The sequence below is a fragment of the Rhinoderma darwinii genome, chromosome 4 (assembly GCF_050947455.1).
Source record: "Rhinoderma darwinii isolate aRhiDar2 chromosome 4, aRhiDar2.hap1, whole genome shotgun sequence".
NCBI lineage: Eukaryota > Metazoa > Chordata > Amphibia > Anura > Rhinodermatidae > Rhinoderma > Rhinoderma darwinii.
The window spans coordinates 54,761,839-54,779,917 of record NC_134690.1 but is presented as its reverse complement, the minus strand read 5'-3'; the positions used below and the strand labels follow the sequence as shown (position 1 = coordinate 54,779,917).

The window sequence follows — 18,079 nt, the reverse complement described above, 5'->3', positions numbered from 1 at the left end:
CGTCATGCACTTCTCTCCATTCATTTAGTCAGCGCATAGAGACACTGCGTTATTCACTATGTGCTGTCTTATACTGACACATTAACGTTACTGAAGTGTTTAGACAGTGAATAGACATTCCTTCTAGCCAGGACGCGATGTCTATTCACAATCCCGGCACTTTAACGTTTCTGTGGTACTTACAGCAGAGCAAAGCGTAACCTCACTGTAACCTGTCACTTACAGCGTGATCTCGCGAGATTACTCTTGCTCTGCAGTAAGTACCACAGAAACTTTAACGAAGTGCCGGGATTGTGAATAGACATCCCGTCCTAGCTGGAAGGAATGTCTATTCACTGTCTAAACACTTCAGTAACGTTAATATGTCAGATTAAGGCCTTATTCACACAAACGTGTCCGCTTTGTACGCGCAAAAAATGCTGCGTTTTTTTGTGCGTTGCAGTTCCGTGTGTCATCAGTGAATGGTGCGTGGCTGCGTGATTTTCGCGCATATGCCATCCTTATGACACGCGGTTTTGATGTTTAGAAAAATAAATGAAGTGCTTTTATTTTTTCCTTCATTTCTTTATCTACTGTTGCGCGAATAATGCGCGACACACGGACACGCATCACGCACACATTGACTTCAATGGGTGCGTGATGCCCGTTTTTCGCGCAAGTATAGGATATGTCGTGAGTTTTACGCAGCGGACACGCTGCATGAAAATCACGGAATGTCTGAACGGCCCCATTGACTAACATAGGTCTGTGCGTCGCTCGTGATTTTCACGCGCGTATCACGGATGTGAAACACGTTCGTGGGAATAAGGCCTAAGACAGCACATCGTGAATAACGCAGTGTCACTATGCGCTGACTAAATGAATGTAGAGAAGTGCATGATGCTGATTGGTCAGCTTCATACACTCCTCTGTACAACACCCACTTGGTCTAAAGTAAAAACACGCCCAGTTGGGCATTAAGAAACTAATTGGCATAAATCTAAAAATCGCTCCGAACGTGGTAAAAATAGATTGTTTTTCTAAATAAAAAGCACTACTGTCACCTACATTACAGCGCCGATCTCCTTATATAGGAGATAGGGCACTTATAATGTGGTGACAGAGCCTCTTTAATAAGATCTTAGTGTCATCCCACCACAAATATAATCCAGCCTTCTAATATGTTTTATAATCATTTGATGAACATAAATTCCACTAAGTCTCAGCAGAACTTCCGGAGAACCATTTTAATATATATTGTTTTTTGTTTTTTTTTATCTACGGAAGTCCAAATGTTGTGCAGTTTGATGTTATATTCACACAGCCATAGTTATATGCTAAAATTATTGTTGCCTACTGCTACTACTAGGAAGGAGTGTACTGAAGAGACATCCTCTACGTCAGGGGTCTCAAGCACGCGGCCCGCGGGCTGCATGCGGCCCCTGGGGCTGTCATCTGCGGCCCGCGGGACACACAGCCGCTAGTATCGGCTCTGTTCCGAGACTCTGGAATTCCCTGACATCGCTGTCCACATATGAACAGCGATGTCTGGGGCTTCCCCAGAGCCGGAGTCCCGGGCAGAGCGCTAGTACAGGCTCTGCTCCGGGATTCTGTGGAATTCCCTGACATTGCTGCCCATATGTGGACAGAGTGTCAGGGTCTTCCCCAGAGCGGAGTCCCGGGCAGAGCGCTATTATCGGCTCTGCTCCGGGACTCTGGGGAAGCCTCTGACATCGCTGTCCATACATCGACAATGATGTCGGGCTTCCCCAGGGCAGGAGTCCCAGTGATGTCAGGAGCACAGCTGGAGTCCCGGGAAGAGCCTACTAGCGCTCTGCCTGGGACTCCAGCTCTGGGGTTGCCCCTGACATCTCTGTCCATATATGGACAGTGATGTCAGGAGCAGAGCTGGAATCCCAGGCAGAGTGCCAGAAGCGGCTCTGCTCCGGGACTCCAGCTCTGGGCAAGCCCCTGACATCACTGTGGCCTTATCTACAGAGGGCACTGTGGCCTTATCCACAGAGGGCACTGTGGCCTTATCCACAGAGGGCACTGTGGCCTTATCCACAGAGGGCACTGTGGCCTTATCCACAGAGGGCACTGTGGCCTTATCCACAGAGGGCACTGTGGCCTTATCCACAGAGGGCACTGTGGCCTTATCCACAGAGGGCACTGTGGCCTTATCCACAGAGGGCACTGTGGCCTTATTCTAGTAAGATTGGCTAGTGAGGATAACATACCCGCGGTCACCAGCTGGCATCTTTCCAGGCACACATATACACTGAGTTTCTGTGCGATGCTGTGAAAATATACTTGGAAAGCCCACTGTCAGCATGGGTGAGGCTCTCCCTTTTCCATAGTAGCAGGAAGTAGGTGTTTGGAAAGCTCATTGTGCTCAGGTTTAGTTGGGAGTAATCTCTTGTGTAACAGAAACTCTAGCTTGTCCTTACCTGTCTCAGGTATGACCTAATCGAGAACACAAAACCCGGCTATATTTTGTGAGATTTCTATAAAACGTTTTTTCCCAGCATTTCAAGGGCCATTTTATTCTTTCAACTTCCCTCTAAATGAAGACGGGTGGGGGTTTCAATATGTAATTCCCAAAGTAAAGGTTCCCATATAGTTCCATAGGCTTATTTATCTACAATCAATAAGGATTGTCTGTTTGCTTTCCTTAAGCTTTTTGTCCTTCGATGTGGTTTTTGTTCTTTCAATTACAAACCAGAAATTGAGCAGGTTGCTTAATATCAAATTAAAATTATTGTTAATAAATTAGTTATTTGAACTGCTATAACACTATATTACTCTGTGGATGCTGCCGCAGTGCCCTCTGTGGATGCTGCCGCAGTGCCCTCTGTGGATGCTGCCGCAGTGCCCTCTGTGGATGCTGCCGCAGTGCCCTCTGTGGATGCTGCCGCAGAGTCCTCTGTAGATAATGCAACACACCCCTAGATAATGCCACAGTGCCCTCTGTAGATAATTCAGCACACCCCTAGATAGTGCCCTCTGTAGATAATGCAGCACACCCCTAGATGCTGCCACAGTGCCCTCTGTAGATGCTGCCACAGTGCCCTCTGTAGATGCTGCCACAGTGATGTCAGGGGCTTGCCGAGAGCTGGGGTCCCGGAGCAAAGCCACTTCTAACACTCTGCCTGGGATTCCAGCTCTGCTCCTGACATCACTGTCCATATATGGACAGAGATGTCGGGGGCAACACCAGAGCTGGAGTCCCGGGCAGAGCGCTAGTAGGCTCTTCCTGGGACTCCAGCTGTGCTCATGACATCACTGGGACTCCTGCTCTGGGGAAGCCCCTAACATCAATGTCGATGTATGGACAGCGATGTTAGAGGCTTCCCCAGAGTCCCAGAGCAGAGCCTATACTAGCGCTCTGCCTGGGACTCTGGCTCTGGTGAAGCCCCAGACATCGTGTGTCCAAACATGGACAGCGATGTCAGGGTCTTCCCCAGAGCAGAGTCCCAGAGCAGAAACTATACTAGCGCTCAGCCCGGGACTCCGCTCTGGGGAAGACCCTGACACACTGTCCATATATGGACACCGATGTCAGTGAATTCCACAGAGTCCCGGAGCAGAGCCTATACTAGCGCTCTGCTTCGGGACTGTGGCTCTGGGGAAGCTCCAGACATTGTGTGTCCAAACATGGACAGCGATGTCAGGGTCTTACCCAGAGCAGAGTCCCGGAGCAGAGCCGATACTAGCGCTCTGCCCGGGACTCTGTGGAATTCCCTGACATTGCTGTCCATATATGGACAGTGTGTCAGGGTCTTCCCCAGAGCAGAGTCCAGGGCAGAGCAATAGTATCTGCTCTGCTCTGGGGAAGACCCTGACATCGCTGTCCATGTTTGGACACACGATGTCTGGAGCTTCCCTAGAGCCACAGTCCCGTGCAGAGCGCTAGTATAGGCTCTGCTCCGGGACTCTGTGGAATTCACTGACATCGGTGTCCATATATGGACAGTGTGTCAGGGTATTCCCCAGAGCGGAGTCCCGGGCAGAGCGCTAGTATCGGTTCTGCTCCGGGACTCTGCTCTGGGGAAGACCCTGACACACTGTCCATATATGGACAGTGATGTCAGGGAATTCCACAGAGTCCCAGAACAGAGCCTTTACTAGCGCTCTGCATGGGACTCTGGCTCTGGGGAAGCCCCAGACATCGCTGTTCATATGTGGACATCAATGTCAGGGAATTCCAGAGTCTCGGAGCAGAGCCTATACTAGCGGGCCGCGTGCTTGAGACCCCTGATCTAGAACTATACACTGTCAGACTTTTCAAGGAACAGCTGTTTTTGTTTTTTGGGGACAAAGTCATTCCAATGCAGAAGAGTTGAATAGTGGCTCAAACACAAACATTTTCTGTCCAAGAGATCAATTATTACAAAAAAAATTGACAACTACCACAATATTTGCAAAACAAATGTGTCTAAAGTGTTCAGGTTTGTTGGTGAGAATGTCTTGCATTCAGAGCCTGTCCTGATCATGTACTCCTCACACAGACTGTAAGGAGCCCTGCAGCTATCAGAACCCTTTCTTGTAACAAGCTGTGCACCTGCGTCAGCAGGACATGATCCGCGTGGGTTTTCAGCCTCTGGATGTAAACAAGAATGTTTTCGTTCACGGACAGCAAGCAGCGATCTTGAAAAGTTAAGGAATTGATACACTAAAGAAAAGTTAAACTTTTTTTTAGTTTATAGTTTGACAGTGAATAAGCTTTTGAAGAAGTGTTCGGCACACAAAATGTAGTTTTTAAATTCTTTAGGTTTATTGTATTTGATGCCAGAGGCTTAGTGCGTGCGACGTTTCGGTCAGGAGACCTTAATCAGGCACTTGGTTCCATTGGTTCCTGGTGTATCCAGGTGTTCGGCGCTACTGTCTGTATGGTGGCTAACCGCTTGTTTTGGCGCCATAACAAGCGGTTAACCGCCATACAGACCGTAGCGCCGAACACCTGGATACGCCAGGAACCAGTGGAACTAAGTGCCTGATGAAGGTCTCCTGAGCGAAACGTCGCACGCACTAAGCCTCTGGCATCAAATACAATAAACCTAAAGAATTTAAAAACGACATTTTGTGTGCCGAATACTTCTTCAAATATGATTGGGTTGGGACCCTATTCGTGCACCTGCCTTGGTCCAGTGCATTTTGAACCACTACCTAGTGAATAAGCTTTGTTCACATAAAAGCAGAAAACCCCTGTAAGGCTTTGTTCACATCTGCGTCGGGACTCAGTTCATAGGTTCCGTCAGAGCTTTCAATCAGGGGAACCCATGAACGGAACCCTGACTGAAACAAACGGAAACCGTTTCCGTTTGCATCACCATTGATTTCAATGGTGACGGATCCGGTGCAAATGGTTTCCGTTTGTCACCGTTCTTTAGGGGTTCCATCGGTTTGACAGAATGAATAGCGCAACGATTTTCACCGGATCCGTCACCATTGAAATCAATCGTGATGCAAACGGAAACCTATGGTTTCAGTCAGGGTTCCGTTCATGGGTTCCCCCTGATGGAAAACTCAGACAGAACTCATGAATGGAGTCCCAACGCAGATGTGAACGAAGCCTAACCCTTTTGATTCCAGGACATTTTTCATACTGTTAACATAAACAAGTAAAGCATAAATTATAAAATAAAACAAATCATGTTGTTCTCCCGTGCCCATATATTTTGTGAAAGTAGACTCCTGGCACATTGTTAAGCTGCCACCCACCGCTTTTCACTCCTTGGCGCAGTGGCGGACACAGACTGCAAAAGGCCCCTGTGCAGATAATGTGCCAGGGCCCCCCCGCCCCCCCCCCCAATACCGACAAAGTTACCTAAACATATATATGCATATAAAAATAAACCTTACTAATAAAAATTATGAAGGAAGATTTATATTGTACATTTTATTACCAGTTTAGAACACAAGTAACACATTTTTTTCCGGGTTAAATTCTTATCTAAACTAAGTCCCTAAATGTGGGCAAAGAAAATGAAAAACCTATACTCACCTCCTCCGGCGCCTCCGTTCCCCCTCCGCAGCCCCTATCCCTTTCTGTGTTTACAAAGCTGCTGTGGTGACGCGCGGTCGATGGCACATGACCGCTGCAGCCAATCAATGCCCTCAACAGCGATTTGCTGTGGAACTACTGTCCTCAGCAGCACACCAATGAGGAGTTATTGGCAGCAGCGGTCACGTGCCATCGGCAGCGCGTCACCAGTGCAGCCTTGTACACTTGTAACACAGACCGAGACAGGAGGATGGGGGCTGCGGCGGGTGAACGGAGGCGAGGGAGGAGGTGAGTATAGTTTTTTTATTTTCTTTGCCCACATTTAGAGACTTAGGTTAAATTGAATCATTGAATATAACACAAAGCACTCATGCAACTGAGATGCAATAATTTAGATGATCTTATCATGCTTAGCTTACTGCACTGTTACCTATCAAGCAGGACTGAATCTCAAGATATCTACAGAGGGGGCTGTATGGCGCTATCAACAGAGGGGGCTGTATGGCGTTATCTACAGGGGGGACTGTATGGCGCGATCTACAGAGGGGTCTGTATGGCGCTATCTACAGGGGGGTCTGTATGGCGCTATCTACAGGGGGGTCTGTATGGCGCTATCTACAGGGGGGACTGTATGGCGCTATCTACAGGGGGGACTGTATGGCGCTATCTACAGGGGGGACTGTATGGCGCTATCTACAGGGGGGACTGTATGGCGCTATCTACAGGGGGGACTGTATGGCGTTATCTACAGGGGGCTGTATGGTGTTATCTACAGGGGGGACTTTATGGCGTTATCTACAGTGGGGTCTGTATGGCGTTATCTACAGGGGTTCTGTATGGCGTTCCCTACAGGGGGGGTCTGTAGGGAAAGTCATACAGCCCCCCCCTGTAGGGAACGCCATACAGACCCCCCTTTAGGGAACGCCATACAGACCCCCCTGTAGGGAACGCTATACAGCCCCCCCTGTAGGGAACGCTATACAGCCCCCCCTGTAGGGAACGCCTTACAGCCCCCCCCTGTAGGGAACGCTATACAGCCCCCCCCCTGTAGGGAACGCCATACACCCCCAATCACTCAAAAAAATGCGACCTACAGTGTGAAAAGACAAAAGACATGTATCCCCTATCCACAGGATAGGGGATACATGTGTGATCGCTGGCATTGATAGGGAGAGCGGGGGACCGAAAGTCCCCCGAAGTTCTCCATCACTCACCTCTGACTTCCGGTGTCTGCGCAGCTCAAGTGTGACCGGCGCTCCATTCATTTCTACGGAGCTGCCGACACAGACCCCGGAAGTCCGAGGTTTGTGATGGAGAACTTCAGGGGACTTTCGGTCCCCCGTTCTCCCTATCAATGCCAGCGATCACACACGTATCCCCTATCCTGTGGATAGGGGATACATGTCTTATGTTTAATGGCAGAGCGGGGAGATACTCCCTGCTCTGCCGTAGTGTTCCGTGGCATCGCGCTGTAGCAGCCATAGCGGCAGCTAGCGGAGATTCCGGCCAAGGTGGGGGCCCGTGCCGGCAGGTGACGCGGGCCCCCTCATGCCGCGGCCCCGTAGCAGCCGCTACGGCTGCTATAGCAGTAGTTACGCCCCTGTGTTAGGGGGAGTTCACACTGAGGTTTTTTTCGCGAAAAACGTCAGAAAGTGCCTCCCATTGAAATCCATGAAATTTTTCCTGCGAGCAGTAAAAACCGCATGCGGGAAAAAGAAGCGCAATGCCCTTTCTTCGGGCGTTTCTGTCTCTGACTTCCCATTGACAACAATGGCAGGCAGAAAATGCGTTTTTTGCTGCGTTTCCCTGCCCACGGCCCGATGGCCGAAAAACGCCACAAAAAAACGCAATGAAAAACGCGGGAAGTGTTCTACCGGCAGGTCAAAATATGCCTCAAAATTCCGGAAGGAATTATGAGGCAGATTTTTCTACATAAAAACTTCTCCCTTCTGACATGAACTTTTTAACTTCATCTACCTGTCCTCTGCAGTCTGCACGTCCTCCACTCGTCCTGTGTCTGTCCTCCGCTCATCCTATGAGTTCTCCGGCAGTCCTGACTGTACTGTCCAGCCGCCCGAAGTCTTACGTCGCACCGCCCCCTGTCCTCTCCCCTGCCTGAGCGCTCCTCCTACCACCAGCATCGCCGTCCTGTCCTATTCATCTGTGCCAGATTGGCAGTGCAGTGTAGCGGCTATCACCGGGCCCGGGCACCCGCCCCCTCCCTCCCGATTGGTAGTGCAGTGTGGCGGCTATCACCGGGCCCCCGCCCCCTCCCTCCCCTCATGCCTAGTGTTGTGATGCTACTAGGCATGAGGGGGCCCGTGCCGCCAGGCCTGGTACATAAAATGTAATGTGCCTGTCAGGGCGACACGGGCCCCCCCATGCCGCGGGCCCCGTAGCAGCTGCTACGGCTGCTACTGTGGTAGTTACGCCACTGAACGGGCCCCCTTCCCACGCGGGGCCCTTGTGCAGCTGCACCGGCTGCACATGCGGTATGTCCGCCCCTGCCTTGGCGCCTTCATGCAAGTTTGTGTTAAAGTATAGTGTTTTGTAAAAAATCACAAAAATTCATGTTTTTGGTTAAAAGTCCAACCCAAGCAGAGCCTGAGATGCAGAACACATAGAAGTTCAAGAAATGCACAGTTCATACGTGCCACTTTTCCTATGTCTACATGCATATATCTTCGTGCAATTACCAAAACTAAAGAGACTAAAAATTTCTGCCATGTAGATGCCGGTAAACGTCCGAGTCATAGAGCCAACAAATGAGCTGATTGAATTACAGAGTTTCCCTATGACGTGATCAATCAGGTTCTATACCTTGTATTGGCAGGGCTCATTGAAGGACCACCACGGCTGTCTGAATATACAGTATTCCCTGTTTTATTATTATAAAAATAAAACCCACAAACGTCATTTTATTTTTAAACAAATACGATTTATTAAATATAAGTTCCAAGTCATAAAATCAATTTTGGTATCCTCTCGACTGTGACTTAAATGTATGACATTTATGATTGGTGTTTGGCTTTAAAATAAACAAAACAAACTGCCACATAGACCCTCCCATCTTTGGCATCCAGAAGCCCTAATAGGGCATATGGAAAGCGGTTGTCTTTGGGAGACCAACCTTTCATTTTGCTCTAGGAGCAAAATAAATAAATAAAAATAATAAAAAAATATACATAACCAAATATTATTTAATTGATGTAAAACGAGTGATATTTAAAATAAATTTGTTTACAGAAATTCTTTCTGCACAGATTAGAATAGATAACTGGCCTAATAAAAGTTGTCCATAGAGTGCACTTGGCTCTGGCGGCATAGAGGCGAATTCTTGACTCCACCCGGTATCGACCTGTGTTTACATTGTTTCCAGAAGACACATTAGTCATAACTATCCACTCATTCTGGCAGATTGTCTCCCTAGTAAATGCTCTGCTTTTTAAGTATGCAAGTTTTTTTGTTTTGTTATTAACTGTACCGATCATTGAAAAGTTTAGGATTATGTGGCGTGGGTGTAGATTATAAATATAGGCACTAGGTGTAACGTGTTCTCTCAGCTCCTTACTTAACCGGTACATTCATTTGTGATAAAAAGTATCATCTTAGAATATAGAACTGATCTATCTGAGAGTCATGTCCTGGCAGTGCTGGATATAGTGCAGATATACTGTCTGTATATCTGCACTAGAACCGTATCAACCTGCACTTGGCATCTGCTTATTCTAGCATTGACCTCCAACCTGTGGCTCTCCAGCTGTTGTGAAATGTTGGGAGTAGTAGTTTCACCACAGCTACAGTCCACTGCCTTATCTTACGTTTGGGTGCACCAACTACTTAACTTTTTTTTTTATTTAGAAAATATCTAAAAAATAAATACGTAAACTGAATTTGGAAATACATTTCATGACTTCTTGAGTTCCATCTGGTATTAGAAACTTTTACCTTTAAAAAGTTTATCAGATGGCCTCAAACCCCCCCCCCCTCCCCCCAAAAAAAATCACACATACCACATGGCTCATTAATGGTAATACATAATTATCATATGGGAAAAAATATTTTACTGTCCGTAACATGACCCTAATAATATTGCTGCCCAAACGCTTCCAGACTTCCTGGTTGTAGGTGGGACTGGTCCTTCGCTATTTTACTACATGTCCCATCATGCATCGCTGCCTTCTTAGCAACCTTATAACCGCCCACCACTTCCCTCTGCCTGTCCTCCAGAATAGGTCCGTCACCAGTCCGCCTAAAACTACCCTCTTCACAGGCTTAGAAAGCAATCAGTAGCCATGCCAGACCCATTTTGTCACGTTTGATGGGATGACACAGTGGAGTAGGCGGCAGCCAGAAGTCACGTGTGACTGTCGGTCCATCATCATGAAGCTGTAAACTACAGAGTGGTTGGGATCACGTGACCCGAGTTTCCCGTCCCTTTTGGAGCAAAATTGACTATACAAGTAAATCAGAAAACATGTTTAAATGTATTTATAGGACTGCTAAGCAAATGTCAGTTTTCTCCGGATGACCCCTTTTAATATTTCAGGGTCTGACCACAATGTAGCACACACATAGGCATCTCCACATGTCCTTTCCATGTAGATCAGTCTCGTGCAGCAGAAGAATGTACTGTCACTGCTTGGAAAAAGAGAAGTATTTGTAAGGATATTGACATTGCAGAGCAATTTCTTCTTCTATTTACAGTTAGGTCCAGAATTATTTGGACAGTGACACAATCTTCATGATTTGGGCTCCGCTGCCACCGCATTGGATTTGAAATGAAACAACTGAGATACAATTGAAGTTTAGACTTTCAGGTTTAATTCAAGGGGTTGAACAAAAATATCCTGTGAAACATTTAGGAATTGCAACCATTCTTCTACACAGCCGCCTCATTTCAGGGGCTCAAAAGTAATTGGACAAATTAACATTACCATAAATAAAATGGCTCTTTTTAAATTCTTTGTGGAGAATCCTTTGCAGGCAATGACTGGCTGAAGTCTGGAACCCATGGACATCACCAAACGCTGGGTTTCCTCCTTTGTGATGCTTTGCCCGGTCTTTACTGCAGCTTCTTCAGTTGTTGCTTGTTTGTGGGTCTTTGTGCCTTAACCCCTTCCCACTCCTGGACTTACTATTAGGTCATGGCAGCTGTAGCATTCGCGCTCCATGACCTAATAGTACATGACGGGAGTAACGGCCATTTCGGCCGTCTTCCCGACACATACAGGAGCTGTGACACCTGCTGTCTCGTCCAGCAGTTGCCGCAGCTTCTATAGCGGCGGTGACCGATCGCTGTGTCCCCGCTGATTAACCCCTTAGAAGCCGCGTTCAATAGCGATCGAGGCTTTTTAGGGGTTAAACCACCATCGACGGCCCGCTGCATGATAGCGGGCAGCGATGGTTGCTGTGGCAACTGGACGCCTAATAATGGCGTACGGCTATGCCATCTACGGAAGCCTAGGGGGTCACAACAAAGTCAGGACCCACTATGCTTGCTGTCAGTGGGTAGCTGACATCTCTAATACACTGCACTACGCATGTAGTGCAGTGTATTAGAATTGCGATCAGGGCCTCCTGCCCTCAAGTCCCCTAGTGGGACAATGTAAAAAAGTTTTGTGTGAAAATAAAGTAAAAATCCCCCTTTTTCCCTTATTACTTTTAAAACTTTTATCAGTCCTTTATTATTAATAAAAATAAATAAACTATACATAATTGGTATCGCTGTGTCCGTAATGGCCTGAGCTACAAAATTATTTAGTTATTTATCCCGTGCGGTGAAGAAAATAATAGATTTTTAGACCATACCACAATCACAATTGTTTGGGCACTTCACCTCCCAAAAAATGGAATAAAAAGAAATCAAAAAGTCGCATGTACCTAAAAATGGTCCTGATCGAAACTACAGTTCGTTCCGCAAAAACAAGTCCTCGCACGGCTTTCTTAATGGAAAAATAAAAAAGTTATGGCTCTTAGAATAAGGTAACACAAAAAGTAAATGATTTTTTACAAAAAGTTTTTTATTGTGCAAACGCCATAAGACATAAAAAAAACTATAAACATCTGGTATCGCCGTAATCGTATCGCCCCGCAGAATAAAGTGAATATGTCATTTATAGCGCACGGTGAACGCTGTAAAAAAAACAGTAGTAGAATTGCTGTTTTTTAGTCACCACGCCGATTAAAAATAGAATATAAACTGATCAAAAAGCCGCATGCACCCCAAGAAAACTACAATGAATTCCTCAAGGGGTCTAGTTTCTAAAATGGGGTCACTTTTGGGAGGTTTCCACTGTTTTGGCACCGCAAGACCTCTTCAAACCGGACAAGGATTTGCTGACCAAAAAAAAAATTTATTTCACCTCTACTTTGCTTTAAATTCCGGTGAAACACCTAAAGGGTTAATAAACTTTCTAAATGCTGTTGTGAATAGTTTGAGGGGTCTAGTTTCTAAAATGGGGTGTTTGATGGGGGTGTCTAATATATAGGCCCCTCAAAGCAACTTCAGAACTGAACTGGAGCCTAAAAAAAAAAAAAATTTAGGCAATACTTCGCTTCTTACATTATACTGATAATGAGCAGCGCCCACCCCGAGATGACCCCAGGTTTGACCGTTTGTATAAACGGAGACCCCTATTAGACCGCTTCAGTGCCCGGTTTTCGCAAGCATACACCCCCGAGAAGTGTATTTCTGTTGATGAGTCCTTGGTACATTTTAAAGGGAGGCTTCAATTCCGCCAGTACCTGCCGGGTAAGAGGGCAAGGTATGGCGTGAAGATGTATAAGCTGTGCGAGAGTGCATCAGGGTATACCTACAAATTTAAGATATATGAAGGGAAGGACACCAGTATTCAGCCCCCAGAATGCCCCCCCTTACTGGGAGTTAATGCAAAAATAGCATGTGATTTGGTGCACCCACTGCTGACCAGGGTTACCACCTCTACCTGGATAATTTTTATACCAGCGTCCCACTCTTCAAGTGCCTCGCTTCCAGAAGTACTGCGGCATGCGGCACTGCTAGAAGAAATCTGAGAGGCCTCCCTAAGACTCTGCTTGGGCAAACACTCAGAAGGGGTGAGAGCAGGGCACATTCTAGCAGCAACATATTGTGTGTCACGTACAAGGACGAGAGATGCAACACCAGTACCCATGTACCTGTACGAGGTACCAGTACAGAGAACCCAAACCAGACTGCATCCAGGACTACAATAGGTACATGAGAGGGGTGGACTTGTCAGATCAAGTCCTGAAGCCCTACAGTGCCATGCGGTGTGATATAAGAAGCTGGCCGTGTACATCATACAGATGGCTTTGTACAATGCGTACGTGCTACGTCGATGTGCAGGCCAGACGGGAACTTTCCTGGAATTTCAAGAGGTGATTATCAAGAACCTAATCTTCAGGGACCAAGAAGGGGGGGGCACCCAGTACTTCTGGAAGCGAGGCCACACGCATCGTACCAGGGCAACACTTTCCAGGAGAAGTTCCCCAAACTGGCAAGAAAGGAAAAAGTCAAAAGAGGTACAAAGTCTGCTATAAGAGGGGGATAAGGAAGGACACAATATATCAATGTGACACGTGTCCCGAAAAACCAGGGCTCTGTATGAAAGAGTTTTAACATTTATCATACATCCCTTGATTTTTAATTTACCCCAGTTTTACTTACCCTAATGCACTCCGCACAGCTTATCCCCCCTCGTCTTTCCCTTCTGAGCCCTGCTATGTGCCCAGGCAGCTGATAACAGTCACATGTAGGGTATTGCCGTACCCAGGAGAACCCACATTACAATTTATAGGCTGTATATCTCCGGTGGTGCATGCTGGGCACAATATATTGGACACTGAAATGGCATACATATATAGAAAATTGCAAATCTCACACTGCACCATCTGATGCGCATTACCTTTTAGACCATACCTGTGGGGTCAAAATGCTCACTACATCTCTAGATGAATGCCTTAAGGGGTGTAGATTTTAAAATGGGGTCGCTTCTTGGGGTTTCCATTCCTTTGATACCTCTGGGGCTCCGCAATGATACATGGCACTCGAAAACCAATCCAGCAAAATCCGAACTCCAAAGAACACATAGCGCTCCTTTCCTTCTGAGCCCTGCCATGTGCCCAAACGGCAGTTTATCACCACAAATGGGGTATTGCCGCACTCAGGAGAAATTGGGCAACAAAATTGGGTATTTTGTTCCCTGTGAAAATAAGAAATTTTGATCAAAAATGTTTTTAATTTCACAGCTCAATTCAAATACGTGCTGTGAAAAAACGGTGTGGTCAAAATAGTAACAACAACCATAAATTTCTTGAGGGGTGTAGTTTCCAAAATGGAGTCACTTTTTGGGGATTCCTACTGTTTTGGCACCTCAACACCTCTTCAAACCTGGCATGCTGCCTAAAATATGTTCTAAGAAAGAAGAGGCCCCAAAATGCACAAGGTGCTTCTTTGCTTCTGGGGCTTGTGTTTTTAGTCCACGAGAACACTAGAGCCACATGTGGGACATTTCTAAAAACTGCAGAATCTGGACAATACATATTTAGCAGTGTTTCTGTGCTAAAACCTTCTGAGTTACAGAAAAAAAAATGGAATATAATTGAAATTCAGCAAGAAATATGACATTTGCAAATTTCACCTCCACTTTGCTTTAATTCCTGTGAAATGCCTAAAGGGTTAAAAAAACACTTTCTAAATGCTGTTTTGAATACCTTGATGGGTCTAGTTTTTAAAATGGGGTGTTTTTATCGGGGTTTCTAATACATAGGCCCCTCAAAGCCACTTCGGAACCGAACAGGTACCTTAAAAAAAAAGGCTTTTGACATTTTCTAAAAAAATATGAGAAATTGCTGTTTATGTTCTAAGCCTTGTAACATCCAAGAAAAATAAAAGAATATTTAAAAAACGATTCCAATATAAAGTAGACATATGGGAAATGTGAACTAGTAACTATTTTGGGTGGTATAACTGTCTGTTTTACAAGCAGATGCATTTAAATTCGGAAAAATTCTACTTTTTTCTAAATTTTGCAATTTTTCACAAATAAACACTGAATATATCAACCAAATTTTACCACTAAAATAAAGCCCAATGTCTCACGAGAAAACATTCTCAGAATCGCTTGGATAGGTTTAATCATTCCGAAGTTATATTTCACTTTATGTGGTAATGTCAGATTTCAAAAATGGGCTCTGAGCCTTAAGGCCAAAACAAGGCTGCGGCTAAGTTTGGTCTTAAGCAAGTGAAATGCAGCTCGATTGGGTTGAGATCTTCTGACTGACTTGGCCATTGCTGAATATTTCACTTCTGTGCCTTAAACTCCTGGGTTGCTTTCGCAGAATGTTTTGGGTCATTGTCCATCTGTACTGTGAAGCAACGTCCAATCAACCTTGCTGCATTTGGTTGAATCTGAGCAGAAAGTAAATCCCTGAACACTTCAGAATTCATCCGGCTGCTTCTGTCTTCAGTCACATCATCAATAAACACTAGTGACCCAGTGCCTTTGGCAGCCATTTATGCCCATGCCATCACACTGCCTCCACCATGCCATCACACTGCCTCCACCATGTTTTACAGAGATTGTGGTGTGCTTTGGATCATGAGCCGTTCCAAGCCTTCTCCATACTTTCTTCCTCCCATCATTCAGGTACAGGTTGATCTTAGTTTCATGCTGTTCCAGAACTGGGCTGGCTTATTTTATTTTTTTTCAAGAATGTACCAAACTTGATTTGGCCACTCCTAACATTTGTACGCTCTCTATCTCTGATGGATTTCTTCATGTTTGTTCAGCCTAGCGATGGTCTGTTTCACTTGCATCGAGATCTCCTTTGACCTCATGTTGTGGGTTCACAGCAACAGCTTCCAAATGCAAATGCGACACCTGGAATCAACTCTAGACCTTTTACCTGCTTAATTGATGATGGATTAACGAGGGAATAGCCTATTAAATAGCACTTGAGATAATTGTCCAATTACCTTTTGGTCCCTTGAAAAAGAGGCAGCAACGTATTAAAGAGCTGTAATTCCTAAACCCTTCCTCAAATTAGGAAGTGAATACCCACAAATTAAAGCTGAGAGTCTGCACTTTTAAGCCCATACTGATTATATAACTGTATATTCAATATGTTTTGGTAAACTGCTAAAATGTCAAAACCTGTCACTGTCCAAATAATTCTGGACCTAACTGTATTTATACATGGATACAGATAGCATTTCTATGTAAAAATGCCAAAGGTGTGGTCTAAAAGAAAATAAACCTAAAATATAATTTTATTTATTTTTTACGGTCCTAAAATTAAACCCTAATGCATTTAATCAAAGTACCAAGACTACTCCTAGGTTTCCCTAACCAAAGCTAGGGGTAAAGTTACGGAAGGAGCGTGACTACCACTCTGGGATCTAGTTAAGGGGGTTCTCCGGTTTGGAATATCCCTGCTTGTTTGAAGGGTCTCTTGACAGTTAGCCAATCACAAATTTGCATTTTACCTGCAGTGCCACCACAGGGGAAATTAAGCATTACACAGTGCCCATTCATAGCTAAGGTTATCTATGTAATACAAGACAGGTCCTCCAGAGCAAGAGATTTAAACGCTCTCCTCTCTTACCAAGAGAAGAGAATCCTAAACAGGGGACCCCCTGTATTAACCCAGAATTCCCTAAAGGGTTTTCTAAACTGGACATCCCTTTTTAAACTGCCGTTATACATTAGATTAACCCCTTAACGCCGAAGGACGGATATATCCGTCCTCAGCAGCTGCTAGTTCGCGCAGGAGGACGGATATATCCGTCCTGTGATCGCGTGGGTACTGACAGTTTACCCACGCGATCAGCGGCAGGAGCACGGCTGTTATACACAGCCTGGCTCCTGCTGCAACTGCCGGAATCGAAGCACGCGCCGATTCCGGCAGTTTAACCCATTAAATGCCGCTGTCAACAGTGACAGCGGCATTTAATGTGTTTGACAGAGGGGGGAACTCCCTCTGTCTCCCGATCGGCGCCCCCGCAAACAAATCGCGGGTCGCCGTCGGGTTTCCATGACAGCCGGGGGTCTAACAAAGACCCCCAGGTCTGTCTTCAGCATTTGCCTGTTAGGCGATGCCGGAGGCATGACCTAATAGATTGCCTGTCGGTTTTACACTGACAGGCAATAATGCTTTGGTATACGAAGTATACCAAAGCATTATATATGCGATCGGCATATCGCATAGTGAAGTCCCCTGGTGGGACAAAAAAAAAAAAAGTAAAACCGTTAAATAAAGTTTGTGAAAAAAAAAATAAAAAAAATTACAGTCAAAGTCAAATAAAACTACTTTTTTGCCCCAAAAAGTGGTTTTATTTAATAAAACGGTCAAAACAAATCACACATACACATATATGGTATCCCCGCGATCGTAACAACTTGACCAATAAAATGAACACATTAATTAAACCGCCGGATGAACGGCGTCCAAAGAAAACGCAAAAAACAACGGCAAAATTCTCTCTTTTCTCCCATTCCCCCCATAAAAAATAAAATAAAAGTTAATCTATAAGTCCTATGTACCCCAAAATAGTACTAATGAAAACTACACATTGTCCCGCAAAAATCAATCCCACGTACGGCCACATCGACGGAAAAATAAAAAAATTACGCCTCTTGGAACGCGGCGATGCAAAAACAAGTAATTTTTTTCTAAAAGGGTTTTTATTGTGCAAACGTAGAAAAAACATATAAAACCTTTACACATTTGGTATCCCCGTAATCGTGCCGACCCATAGAATAAAGTTAACATGTTATTTACGCTGCATAGTAAACGGCGTAAATTTATAACGTGAAAATTAATGCTGGAATAGCTGCTTATTTTCAATTCTCTCCTAAAATAAAGTTAATAAAAGTTAATCAATATGTTATAAGCATCTAAAAATGGTACAATTACAAAATACAACTCGTCCCGCAAAAAACAAGCCCTTATACGGCTATGTCGACGGAATAAAAAAAGAGTTACGACTCTTGGAATGCGACCGTGGAAAAACAAAAAATAATCCTTGGTCATTAACGTGCAAAATGGCCCGGTCATTAAGGGGTTAATGTCGTCAAATCTTAACCGGTT

The 18,079-nt window shown here is 45.3% G+C and overlaps 1 protein-coding gene across 2 annotated transcripts in view; it reads left to right on the top strand.

The window, feature by feature from the left end:
• Window positions 1-18,079, top strand: part of TAF1B (TATA-box binding protein associated factor, RNA polymerase I subunit B) — an 87,902-nt gene that overhangs the window by 37,079 nt on the left and 32,744 nt on the right. The gene's annotated exons all lie outside the window — the stretch shown is intronic.